Genomic DNA, 15,057 nt, shown 5'->3' with positions numbered 1-15,057 from the left:
TCCATTATTTCATTTAAATTACGCTTCAACAAAAATTTTCAAATTAAAAATGTAAAGTTTCTACGCGGATTTGAAATATTATCTCACCTTTTGGTCAATCTCTGGATTGGCACGAATTTTTCAAGACTAAGACTGGCCAAATCTATTCAGCCGTTTTCGAGTTTTATTCGGACATTTGAAAGACAGCTCCATTTTTATATATAAGATATTCATTACTAACTTAGTTAGTCACAAAATAACTATCTATATTGTCATTTGTCATCAATTTTCACCTTCATTTTCCTCTTCATCACTGCCATCATCAGCATAATTAATAATGTTTTGCTATTTACTTGATTATCATCTTCATTCACAATTTTTAAATATCATTTTTCCAAATCCTTTTTATCCTATTCATATTCTGCTTGATATCCAATACCATAATAAGGGGGAATGCATTGCAATACCTAGAGACACTGTATATGGCGCCATTGCGCGCAGCGAAGCTTGGCGCCCGCGAATAGAGGCGTTTTAGGTAAAATTTTGAGAACCGTCTTCCCGGGTGTAAGCACCAGGCGGCTGGGCAGAAGGGGCGAGACGAAATAGCACTATTGCGGAATACGCTTTCATCGTACCCGCAATTAGTTCAAAAGTATGTAAAGAAATTTTTATTTCAACACATGGTGCTTGTTGTAGTAATAAACGTTTCTTATCATCAGACCTCCTTCAAATTGAAATCCTCAAAAATATAGTAAATTTTGTCATCTCTCTGATCTGCAATGAATCACAGTCTAAAATCATGACACAATTGCCCCAAGTTTTAATTTAATCATTTAAATTTCATTATTATGGCTGAGAACAAATGTAGAGTATGCCGAAAGAAAGGAATGCAGCTCATTACCTAGGGAAGCGGAACAAAACTTGGCGCCTGTGAATTGAGCCACTTTCGGCAAAATTGTAAAATCAGTGTTCCCTGGCGTACGCACCGGGCGGTTGGGCAGGCGGGGTGATTCAAAATATCACTATACGCTATAAGCGTACCCGCAATTAGTTCAAAAGTATGTAAAGGAAGTTTTATTTCAACACATGGTGCTTGTTGTAGTAATAAATGTTTCTTATCATCAGACCTCCTTCAAATTGAAATCCTCAAAAATATAGTAAATTTTGTCATCTCTCTGATCTGCCATAAATCACAGTCTAAAACAGGCATCGGCAACCTACGGCACGCGTGCCAAGCTTGGCACGCGATGGGGTTCTGAATGGCACTCTATAAAGTAATCAGGAAAATCGCAAATATCGAGTGATTTTTAAATAAGAAAAATGTTTAATTATAATTATTTTTCCAACGTAGCTCGCTAATGTAATTCAACCTACGTTGAAGTACTTAAAGATGAAGTTTTCAGAAGATGCAAAGACTTTGAAGCTTATGTGCCTATATTTTCCTTCCTCATAAAACCAGATTTAATTGATCCATCAATAATAATACCGTTTGTTGATTTTCGAATGGATTAATGTTGATAATTTTGAAATGGAAATTATTGAACTAATATCTTCAGAATTATGGAAAACAAAATTGAAGGAATTACAAAAAAAATCTGGAAGATGACTCTATGGACAAATCGACAGCCATATCAAATTGTTGAATGACATTGTCGGAAAAGAATTAATTGTTTAAGAAAATTGTATGCGCTCTCCTTTCAGCTTTTGGTTCCACATATCTCTGTGAACAAATTTTTTCTCACATGAAACATATTTTGAGTTCACAAAGAAATCGGTTAACAACTAAACATTCAGAATCTTGTGTGAAATTAAAAGTTACAAATTATACTCCGGATATTGAAATGTTAAGGAAAAATGTGCAGACACAAGGTTCGCATTAAAGTTGTTTAGTTTATATTAGAAATTTATGTTATTTGTTAATAAATATATTTAAAAGATAAATTTGGTTATTTTTCTTCTCCCCTAGAACCCAACTATATATTTCAAAATTAAGGCGGCACTCTAAATCATATTGATAGAGTGGCTTGGCATACTACAGTTAAAAACTTGCTGACCCCTGGTCTAAAATCATGACACAATTGCCCCAAGTTTTAATTTAATCAGGATTGTAAAATGATCCCTAGAATCCCTTATTAACTTCCCGAAGGAGAAGTTTATGTTTTCATCAAAAAATCCGATTCGCTAATTTTATGTTTTCTCGACGTTTCAAGCCATTCTGAATCGAATGAGACCAAATTTGGAAAAAGTATGTGTGTGTGTGTGTGTGTGTGTGTGTATGTGTGTGTGTGCGTGTGCACCAACAGATTTTTTGCCGTAAATCGACGTTTTCTCGAAAACGGCTGGGTCGATTTCAAAAATTTAAAAGCCATTCGATGTATCTCGACGAGAACTATTGTTTGTCAGTTTTGTGCGACGATCGGCCAAGCCGTTTCTTTATAAATGGCAGAAAAGTGAAAAATTTTTCGTCTACGTTTTAGCCCGCAATTCTGAATCGATTTTGAAAATTCAAAAACCGTTCGAAAGATATTGGTTGGGAATCGTGCTGATTAGTTTTTGGTAGAGATCGGCCGGGCCGTTTTCTTGTAATAAAGTTTTTAAAAAAAAAATTTCGACGATTTTTATGATTATTTTTTTGACGATAGATACCATAGTCTTCTAGCTCATACTAAAATATTACGGCCCTACGACAACTGGTTCAGCTTTAAAAATTCGTCAAAGTTTGCAAAAATCAGTATGGTCTTTTTGGAATTTGTCAAAATTAGACTTTTGATCGACGTTTTCTCAAAAACGCCTGAACCGATTTTAGAAATTTAAAAGCCATTTGATGTATTTCGGTGAGGACTATCGTTTGTCAGTTTTGTGCAACGATCTGACAAGCCGTTTCTTTGTAATTCGAAAAAACTTTTCGTACATATTTAAGCTCATCCTACCGAACCGATTTTAAAAAATCAAAAACTGTTCGAAAGATATTAGTTGGGAATGATGCTGATTAATTTTAGGTGAAAATCTACCGAGCCGTTTTCTTGTAATTAACTGTTGAAAAAAAGTGTTAAATTTACGTCGACATTTAAGCTCATCCTACCGAACCGATTTTAAAAAATCAAAAACTGTTCGAAAGATATTAGTTGGGAATGATACTGATTAATTTTAGGTGAAAATCTACCGAGCCGTTTTCTTGTAATTAACTGTTGAAAAAAAGTGTTAAATTTTCGTCGACATTTAAGCTCATCCTACCGAACCGATTTTGAAAAATCAAAAACTGTTCGAAAGATATTAGTTGGGAATGATGCTGATTAATTTTAGGTGAAAATCTACCGAGCCGTTTTCTTGTAATTAACTGTTGAAAAAAAGTGTTAAATTTTCGTCGACATTTAAGCTCATCCTACCGAACCGATTTTAAAATATCAAAAACTGTTCGAAAGATATTAGTTGGGAATGATGCTGATTAATTTTAGATGAAAATCTACCGAGCCGTTTTCTTGTAATTAACTGTTGAAAAAAGTGTTAAATTTTCGTCGACATTTAAGCTCATCCTACCGAACCGATTTTGAAAAATCAAAAACTGTTCGAAAGATATTAGTTGGGAATGATGCTGATTAATTTTAGGTGAAAATCTACCGAGCCGTTTTCTTGTAATTAACTGTTGAAAAAAAGTGTTAAATTTTCGTCGACATTTAAGCTCATCCTACCGAACCGATTTTAAAATATCAAAAACTGGTCGAAAGATATTAGTTGGGAATGATGCTGATTAATTTTAGGTGAAAATCTACCGAGCCGTTTTCTTGTAATTAACTGTTGAAAAAAAATGTTAAATTTTCGTCGACATTTAAGCTCATCCTACCGAACCGATTTTAAAATATCAAAAACTGTTCGAAAGATATTAGTTGGGAATGATGCTGATTAATTTTAGGTGAAAATCTACCGAGCCGTTTTCTTGTAATTAACTGTTGAAAAAAGTGTTAAATTTTCGTCGACATTTAAGCTCATCCTACCGAACCGATTTTAAAATATCAAAAACTGTTCGAAATATATTAGTTGGGAATGATGCTGATTAATTTTAGGTGAAAATCTACCGAGCCGTTTTCTTGTAATTAACTGTTAAAAAAAAAATTAAGCCGTTTTTCATGGAACTTTTTTTGGCGATATACATCATGGTCTTATAGAACTTACTGTAATATTACGGCCTTACAACAAGTAGTTTAATTTTAAAAATTCGTCAAAGTTTGCTAAAATTATTATCGTTTTTTTTTAAAGTAGGATTAATGAAGTATATTATTTACACATTTTTTTTTGATTAAGTCGATTATTTACACATTTCGGGAAGTTCATGTAACTTGCCTCAAGGCTAAATACCAAACCAACTAGTTTAAATTTCATTATTATGGCTGAGAACAAATGTAGAGTACGTTGAAAGGAGGGAATGCAGCTCATTACCTAGGGAAGCGGAACAAAACTTGGCGCCCGTGAATAGAGCCACTTTCGGCAAGATTATAAAATCAGTGTTCCCTGCCGTACGCACCGGGCTTTCAGCGTACCCGCAATTAGTTCAAAAGTATCTAAAGGAAGTTTTATTTCAACACATGATGCTTGTTGTAGTAATAAATGTTTCTTATCATCAGACCTCCTTCAAATTGAAATCCTCAAAAATATAGTAAATTCATCTCTCTGATCTGCCATGAATCACAGTCTAAAATCATGACACAATTGCCCCAAGTTTTAATTTAATCAGGATTGTATAATGATCCCTAGAATCCCTTATTTAAATTTCATTATTATGGCTGAGAACAAATGTAGAGTATGCCGAAAGAAGGGAATGCGTTGTGTTGTGATAAAAAAGGTTATATTCGTTTTACATTTGTTTTAAAATTATTATTTTAAGATTTGTTAAAAATATAGTGAACGTTTATTTTATAATGTTTTTTGTGAACAAAGATTTGAAGTCTTCAGAAACAGCTTCAATTTTTGTTTGTTTGATATTAATCAAAATCAGAAACATTTCAGAGCGGGGAAATATTTTTTTTTATTTAAACATGTTTGCTATTTATATAAGGGGGCTTGGTGATATTCAAAATTATACTAGAAAATTTAGTCATTACGAAAAAAATGGTATAATTTTTTAATTTTTTTGAAAAATGTTCGCACTTTTTTTTAAAAAGAAGTAGATTTTTCTAACAAGATAAATGGTCGCCAATACAAGACATTTAGACAATATTGAATAGTAGTTTAGCAAAATATTATAAATGAACAGAAAAGCTGACAATCCACGAGCAACTTTATCCATACCGAGGTCCAACTAGATTCAATCAGTATATTCTGTCCAAACCAGTTAAATACCTAAAATGAAATATCTTGATTAGATTTTTTTTTTAAATTACTCTGATTTGAAAATTTCAAATCGAATCGGAGTGGTAATGTAACTCGTTCACTAACTGTATTACAACTTTAAATAGAAAATCAACAAATAAACTGTCAAATTTCGATATAAAATTCCAAAAAAGTTTATAGTTTATCATGGCATTGAATTATTTTTGATTTTAATAAAAGTGCTGTTGCAAGATCGATTTTTTTTAGAATTTGCTAAGACTGAAATGAAAGAAGCTGAACAATTAATTAAACAGCAAAGTGAGTGTGCAATTTGGTATGAATTTCGAAGCGGCTCATTGTACAATTGATAACGGCTCACTAGTGCAACAAATTATTGGTGCAGATAAAGTTGACGAAACAAATGCAACAATCAATTGTAAACAACTTGTCAGAATTCTCTGCTAAATATAATTATTTTTATAGATTGCAGAATAAAAATAATAATAATAAAAAAATGAGGAAAGAAACTAGAAAATGATGTAATTGAAGTTCTGGAGAGAGAATTGAGAGTACAAATTATGCGTCCAAGAATTTATTTTGTACCTAGCCATCCAGTTTACGCAGCATCTCCTGATGAAGTTACTAGGAATGCAATGATTGAAATAAAATGTCCCTCCAGTCATAAATCATTGGACACTTTTTTGCCGAAAAGCAAAAGACAAGTAAAAGATAAGGTATTTTGTGTTGCCGATCAAAATTTTGAAGAGAATGAAAAAAATTGAAATATGATGACACATATACACAAGCTTTCATTAATAAATGTTTAGTATTTAAGTCCAAAAATATATTTCCAAAACTGAAACATTGTAGTTTCAACAAACCCCAAAAACATCTTTTTTTGAATGATAATTGTAACATAATAAGTGATAATAGGGCCCTTATTGTGACCTATCTTTATCAGTATTATTAAATACTACAATACAAAAAGCAATATGACAAATGGTAATCTGAAATCTTTGCTTTTTGTTATTTAAAATTCTTAAAAAATATTCGTCATTTGATGTGAAAACTTTCTATATAGCACTTCAGGAATTTTCAAAAATTATTACTGAAAGTATCATCATTATCATAACATAAAACTTTTCAGTTAATTTATTTCGAAAATTACATTATTTTTATGTTTGTATTTTTTGTGTGGCTTAAGTGAGAATTTGTGATTTTTTTTAAACTAATTTTGTATTCTAATTTGGAACTATTTACAGTATAGTAACAATTTAATTTCAGTATATATATATATATATATATATATATATATATATAGTAACAATTTAATTTCAGTATATATATATATATATATATATATATGTTAAAGTAGTTATTTTGATGTTGAGAAATATGAGTAAGTTCTTCAAGGGCATACATCAAATAAAAGGCAAAGATTTAGAAGTTAATCTTTAATTTTTCCAACGTTTCGACATAGTCGAAATACTATGTCGAAACGTTTGGAAAATTAAAGATTAACTTCTAAATCTTTGCCTTTTATTTGATGTATGCCCTTGAAGAACTTACTCATATATATATATATATATATATATATATATATATATATATATATATATATATTACAAATGTATTCTGAGTGGATAATAGATATTAATTTGGAATTATGAACAAACAACACTCTTTACCACCATAGACAAGCTTTTAAATACATCAATATTTTGGAAAAAAATGGTCACATCAACAATTCTATTGCCCTATAATTAAAAATCCAACACCCTCTAGTACCTAAATTCTATTGCCTTCCCAAAATCCATAAACCTAACTGCCCTTTCAGACCTATAGTTTCATACATTGATTCACCTTATTATAATTTATCTAAATTCTTTTCCAAAATTTTAAAAAATGTTACGATTAATTCGCCATATTTTTTGAACAATTCATACAGTTTAGTAGATCGCGTAAAGGACTTCAAAATCCCTCATAATTTTTCCTTCGTTAGTTTTGATGTTATTAATCTTTTCAGCAACGTTCCACATAAATTAGTTATCACCGCCATTAGGAGTAGATGGTTGCAAATTGTTGAATACACTACACTACCTCTCGAAACATTCATTTCTGGAATAGATTTACTACTGAAGGCCTCATATTTCCAATTCAATAATAAATTTTATACTATGATTAGAGGATGTCCTATGGGAAGTCCTTTAAGTCCCGTTTTAGCAGACTTAGTGCTACAAGATTTAGAGAACAGTGCGTTGAATTCGACAATTTGCAAACCACTACTATATTTTCGGTATGTCGATGACACGCTTTGATTAATTAACAAAAATGATATAGAGAACATATTTCAAAAATTTAATATAAAAATAAATTATAATTCTCATTTACAATTTACACAAGAATCAGAAAAAGATAACTCTATACATTTTCTTGATGTTCAGCTCATTAACGACGGCGGTATTTGCATTACCAATTGGTTCAGGAAAGATAGCTGGTCAGGCAGGTATATTAATTTTAATTCTTTTACACCTCTTAATATAAAGATATCCACAGTTCTCAGTTTAGTAGACCATGCAATTCTTTTATCTAACCCAAAATTTCATAATCACAATATCAAATTAGTCATTAACACATTACTCATGAATAGTTTCCCTTACAAAATAATCAGTCCAATAATTAAAAATAGAATTAAATTTTTATTAGACAAACAATCAATAACCACACATGGCTCAAATCACTTGTCTGTATCAGAAAATAAATGTTTTGTGAATTTTCCATATATAGACAAAGATTTACACCTGTTATCTAAAAGGCTTTTTAATAAACATAATATTAACATATCCGTGTCACCTTTACTACAACTGCAAGACATATACACAAACATTAAAGACAATACACCTACTAAAAAAAGAAAAGATGTGGTATACAAAATAAACTGTTTGAACTGTGAGTCATCTTATATTGGGCAAACATGTCAAAATTTAGAAAAAAGATTAAGACAGCACGAATTACAAAGCAAACAAAGTAAAAATAATAACATTCAACAAAAAAGTACACTTGTAGACCACGCCATCTCTAACAGCCATAGTTTCGATTTTAATAATCCGCACATTTTATATTATGAACAAGATTTATTTAAAAGAAGTATTGCAGAATCGATGTTAATAGCCCATACAAGTAACACAGTAAATTTACGGACAGATACCAATATATTACATGATACATATCTGAATCTCATTAATACTTTGTAGCTTTTTATGTACTTATATATGTATGTATATATATGTGTATGGGAAGATGTATGTATGTATGTGTATATGTATATGTATGATATAATGTGGTTGGTGGTTGGGTTTAGGTATGGGTTGGAGGTCCTTTTGTTGTAAGATCCACAGTCCGGGATATTGGTTACTGTAGTAGCTTCTTTATGCGATATGGTAATAATGTCCGTCCAACCTTTCCTGATGCCTTGGGTCGAGCAGTAGGAATAGTATTTGATCGACTGGTTTGATGAGAGTTCTCTTCAGATTAATGGGTCCTTTCAAGAAGGTATTCGCTGGAAGAGACAAACTTCTGGTTCCAATAAAAATCCACTTGTAATGTTTTACACTGTATTTGTTTCTTTACTTCACAGACATAATCTCCACTTAGATTATTTAAGACTACTCTAGCCTACTATACAAATTTTGCTTCTATATATTGCGTTTCGGACGTGATGATTCTTAGGAACGGCGCACTTCCGCATTCATACGGAGATCTTGGACTTTGATTTACATTGAACAATGAATTCATATTTTTATTAAAAGCACGTATGATTACAGAACACGCCACCCCTAAAGAATATTGTTAGTCCTCTAACAATTAAAAAGAAAAAGAAATTACAATTTATTGGGGTTCCTCCCCTCTAAAACAATTTATCGTCCTCGAAAAATGAAAAATAATGACAGTAATACTGACATGATGTTTAATTTAATTCTGCTACTTTTACTTCATGATAGTTATTTTAAACTATCTTACATTTTTTCTTTCTATAATTTTAATGTATAACTTCTACTAAATTATAAAAATTTAAAATATCTAATCTCTAAGTTTTTAATTTCTAAAAATTATAATTCTAATTCTAATAAAGATAATTCTGAAGCAAGAACATTAATTAACTATCATATAATTATTTTCTGTTTAAGAATGATTTTTAACAATTTATAATACAAAATAAAATAATATTAATATTGTACAATGACTTTCAAAATAAATTTATAATGATTTTTATCAGATTTATAACATTAATACAAAAAATATATTTCGAAATAAAATTATAATGAGCTTTGTCAATTTGATACAGAATAATATTGATATTCTACAAAGATTTTCAATTAAAATAAAATTATAATAATTTTTATCAAATTTATGACATTGATACAAAATAATATTGTACAAAGATTTTCAAATAATATAAAATTATAATGTTTTTTATCAAATTTATACAAAATAATATTTCAAATAATAATAAAGTTATAATGATTTTTTTTTATCGAATTTATATCATTAATTCAATGTTTTTATATTTTGTAAAATAGATTTTCAAAAATAAAAAATAAATTTATAATTTTCTTAGCAATATCATTTACAAAATTGCATATTCAATGTTGCCATAATATTTCGCTGCATAATGATCTCTATAGTTCATTAACATTGCTATCTGACATAATAAATTTTATGTTTACAATTTCAATAATTTGTTTTTCATGATACAGCGGAATACCATAACAACAAGTAATTATGTTTTCATACATATCATATTCATTTGACACTATTTGTAATGTTGAAATTGCATTCAAGCGGCCAGGTTTCGCAACTCGTGGGTCTCGGTGTTTTGGCTTTCGGAACGTATGTAGGACTTATACGCGAGTATTATTATTAAAATACTTAAACAGGCAATAATTCTACCAATCAGATACGCATTCACTGATTGTATAGGTTTTTGCGTAATTATCTGACCCATTTCTACTTGCATTCTATTTATGCTTTTTGAATATTGTTTTAAAAGATTGTCATCAATTATACTTTTGGAAAATGTGTGGTGTTTCGGAATTGTGTCGAGCATGACGTTTTCACTTTCCAGGTCAATTCCGTTTATTTGAATAGAACTCATGAAAGCTGTTGAAACATTGTTTTGTATTCTTGATCTACTTTTTATTATAAAATTATTTCCAACAATTTTACAACCATCAGCAATGTTTATTAATCCCGTTCCAGAAATCTGCACGATATCTCTCGCATTTCTGCAAGAGATTCTTAGTTCTTCCTGGTCGGAACAAACAAACCCCCAAGTGCCTTCGGTGTACAAATCAAAAAACAATGTGTGATTAATTTTTAATAATTTGGTTTCACATGAGTCTGGAATTTTCTCCTTTGATGTAAACAACATGCTCTCACAATCCTGTCCTTGTCTTAAATAAGAAATTGGTTTAGTTATTTCCCATATAAATCTGTTATTATGTATTGTTATAAATTTATTAATGTCTTCATTATTTAGTAAAACGTAGTGTATCATATCTTTATCCACCATAATGAATGAATATTTATGGGATATAAACAAGTAATTATTCGAACCGACATGCTTTGGAATAGTTGTAATCTTGTAAATTTCAAAATCATTCTCTGATATTAATGGAATGTTTAATTTAAAATTTAATTTATTATTATAAATGTAAATATTAACTTTGGCAATATTATAAATAAGTAAAACATCACGTTCTATTAAATCGTATAGAAACTTCAAATTATTATCTAAATTCGGAATAATGTTGGATATTATCGTTCTTAATTTTTTTATTGGCATTATGTATGGGTGCAGTTTGCCATGGAGAGCCATTATTACTACTTCTGCCAGTTTGTTTTGGTATAAAATGAAATTTTGAATATGATAATTGTATAATAAAAACATCTTTTCAATTTGCACCAGAGTATTCGCAAGATGCAGGCCATTCTGTGATTTATTAATTATTAACTCAATTCTATCAAAGTTAGATTCGATTTCGTCAGATAACTTGTTAATTTGATTAGTTAAATTTGTTAAAACCTTAAATTCAGACTGATAGATGCCAATTTGTTGTTTGTTTAAATTTAATAAATGATTTTGATTATTTTTTAAAAGTCTAATATGTTCATCAAAGTATTCCGCGTCAGACTCAGTTAGAGTTCCAAACAGTTGTTTGGAAATGGATCCGATTATGTTTAAAAGTGCACGTTTTTCTCTAACTGAACCTGTATCTTGGATGAGGTCTAAAATAACAATAACAATAACAAAACAAATAGTTATTTGATATGTTGAAAAATGATAAGTAAACCAAGTTCAATCGTTATAAAACCAAATTCATATAATATTTCTTTAGTCAAATTTCAAACAGAAATATGATAAAGAATAAAGCAAAATAAAACAATTACTTCAAGAATTTCTATTTTTAGTATTTGATAAAAATAAAAAATTAAAAAAAATCAAATGTAATTATTTAATAAAATATTTAACAATTTAGCGTTAAAATTTTATTTTTCAATTACTATAAGAAATTAGCTGTATTGAAATGCTTTTTATTCATAATGCAATAATAAAACTTTAATTAAATATTTTACATTTACAAAGTTTACTTGTTTTTAGTGAAATTTGAAAGTAGAAAATAAATAACTTAAGTTTACTTATAAAATTAATAAAGTCTTGTGTGGTTGAATAATAGTTAGAAATATATGATTATAAATGATTAAAATTAATAATATTCGTTAAAGAAAAATAAAGTTAGAAAATATTATACGTTCGATATATTGCAATGTATATTTTTAAATGGAAATAAATTGGATTGCATCAATCATTAAATTTTTTCAAGTTATTATTATGAATAATTATGGTTTTCCCTTTTACATTTGGTTTTGAATTTACCCCTTCTTGTTCTATAACCTCATAAGGACCTTTGTAAATGGGCATTAATTTTTTGCATTTGCCTTTATACGGTGTGTTGTCTTTCATTAGAACTAAGTCTCCAACTCTGAAATTTGATTCTTTAATGTATGAATCATAACGCTCTTTAGATTTTTCTTTAGTTTTAATAAGATTCTCGCGCGCTATCGCGGTTACCTGCTGCAATTTAGTTTTTATTTCATTAGCAAAATTGTCGTTTGTATTCTGGATCTTGGGTTCTCTATTTACGAACGTTGGCAAATCAATTTTTCTCCCGTATACTAATTCGAAAGGTGAAAATTTTGTAGAACAATGTGGAGTGGTATTATGAACGAAAACAGCGTAATTAATCCATGTGTCCCACGTTTTTTCATCTTTCCCTATGTACGACCGGACATAGTTTAAGAACATGTGGTGACATTTCTCCAGAGACGCATTTGATTCCGGATGATATACTGATATGTCAATCTTTTCTATCTTTAAAAGTTTACAGGTTTCTCTAAATACGGAGCTCATGAAATTGGTTCCTCTATCTGTTAAGACAGCTTCAGGTATGCCAAATCTCAAGATTATCTCGTTCACCAATGCTGCAGCTATAGTTTTAGCCTCCTGATTTGGTATAGGAATGGCTCCTGCAAACTTTGTTAAATCATCAATAAATGTCAGCATATATTTGTTATTATTATTTGAAACGGGGTATGGGCCACAAATGTCTAGGCTTATTTTCTCAAAAGCATATGTAGCAGTTGTAGTTATGAGCATCGGTTCTCGTGTATTTTTCGATGCTTTACTTGTTTGACATTTCTCACATCTATTTATGTATTTTTCTATGTCGTTCTTCATATTGGGCTATAGATAAAACTCTCTGATTTTATTGTAAGTTTTAGCTATGCCCATGTGGCCTCCCGCTGCTGGATTGTCATGAAATTTTTCCAAAATATTATTAATTTCTTCATTATTCAAATTGGTTTTTATAACATCATTATAGAATTTTATTTTGATGTTAGTGTCCTTGCAGGGCCGGCTTTAACGCTACCAGCGCCCTGGGCGAGATTTCTACGGCGCCCTTCACCTGCAATTCAAACCCATTTGGAAAAAAGAAAAACATCTAATGAAATAACCGTTTATTAAAAAAAATAATTATTTATGATAAAAGATAACCATTTATTACATAAACACTAATAGAATTATACTTTTCTGGTCTTTCTATCAGCGAACTCTTTTATAAGGTTGTCGATCTCGATGTTTTCAGCAATTTCGTTTTTAATTGACAAAGTTGCTAAGTTTGTCAATCTAGATTGAAAAATCGCTGATCGAAGATAGGTTTTTATCAGCTTCAGCTTTGAAAAACTCCGCTCCCCACTAGCAACCGTTACAGGTATAGTTAATAAAATTCGCAATGATATCCATGCATTTGGATACAGTTCTTGTAAGTTGAAATCGTTGATGAAATTTAAACAAAAATGGGAGTAACCACATTTTTATCAGGTAAAAAGGATGCCAGACTTATAAGTTCATCACACAACATACAACCATCTATGTCTGATTTAGAGTCTACAGTTAATTTTAATTGAAGATCACTACAGAGCTTGAGAAGGTCGCGTTTTTCTGGAATCTGTTTAATATTGTACAAAAAAGACCAAGATTCCGAGTACTCATTTAACTGTTCGAACCTTTCATTGATTGAAATTAATATAGTGTTCAAAAGACAGTTGAAAAATTCAACCTCATTTTTTTTTCTGGAGAAGTTATAGGGTCATCGCGTGCAATTTCACCAGCTTGACGCCTAATACGTCGAATTCTTGTTGTAGCTCGAAATTCAGGTTCAATTTCTAGTTTTTCGGCCAACTCCTTCACAGTTAAAATAGCGCTTGTAAAATCCATATCTGTTGACTGTAGAGATTTACTTACAACAATTATTTGATGAAGTATGTCATACCAAACAACCAATGAAACTATGAAGCTGAAATCTTCTAGTTGTTCGGCTAGTGTAGTAGCCTCATGAGACATTTGAACATCAGTTTTCTGAGTTTCAAGAGCCAAAGTAATCAAAGCATCATGGATAGTACTAATTTGATAACGGACTGCTTTAACACTACTTATTCTTGCTTCCCAACGAGTGTCACTGTGCTTTTTTATAGTATATAATTCCAAGTGATCGGTTAGAATTTTTCATCGATGAACAGAAGCTGAGTGGTCTGAAATATCACCCTTCATAGCTAATCGCAAGTGCTCCTGCATGACTAGATCAAATTTGGCTAGTAGTTGTACAAAGCCTAAGAACTTTTCGTTATTTGGCGTATATAGTTTGTCAGAAGTGCCTCTGAACGCCTTATTGTTTTCGGCTAAATAAAGTGTGATATGCATCAATCTAGACAAAACATTATTCCATCTTGTAGTTTCCTTTCTAATCAAGTGTTGCTCTTGGCAGTCTTTTGTTTATCCTATTTTTAATCGTAGTTCAGCTTCAATCCAGCTTCTTATGAAAAGTGCTATTTACATGATTTTTTTAAATTTCAGACAAGTATTTCCAGTTGTTATACCCTTCAGATACTAAGTTCGACGTTGAGCTAGTATCAAATAGTCTACAACAAAAGCAATAAACTCGATTCTTAGAAACGGAGTAAATTAACCAACGGAATTGTTGGAATGCTGAATTGTTTCATTGTTTGCAAGAATTTTTGTGAAATGAGAATTAGAGAAATGTTGGCCTGTATCATTCTTCGGATAATTATCAATGTGAGTTTGCACTGGGCCAGTAATTATGTGATCAATGATTTTGCCATTTCGAGTGACTGACCAAGTGGCCAAGTTTGCTG

At 30.3% G+C, this 15,057-nt stretch overlaps 1 pseudogene; it reads right to left on the bottom strand.

Moving 5' to 3' along the window:
• Positions 1 to 13,416: 13,416 nt before the first annotated feature.
• On the bottom strand, positions 13,417 to 14,605 carry LOC113369509 (annotated as a pseudogene).
• Positions 14,606 to 15,057: the final 452 nt, after the last annotated feature.

Source organism: Ctenocephalides felis, unplaced genomic scaffold, assembly GCF_003426905.1.
Source record: "Ctenocephalides felis isolate EL2017-DRISC unplaced genomic scaffold, ASM342690v1 CF-g0.4_SCAFFOLD_00793, whole genome shotgun sequence".
Lineage (NCBI taxonomy): Eukaryota > Metazoa > Arthropoda > Insecta > Siphonaptera > Pulicidae > Ctenocephalides > Ctenocephalides felis.
This window is presented reverse-complemented; position numbering and strand designations above follow the sequence as displayed.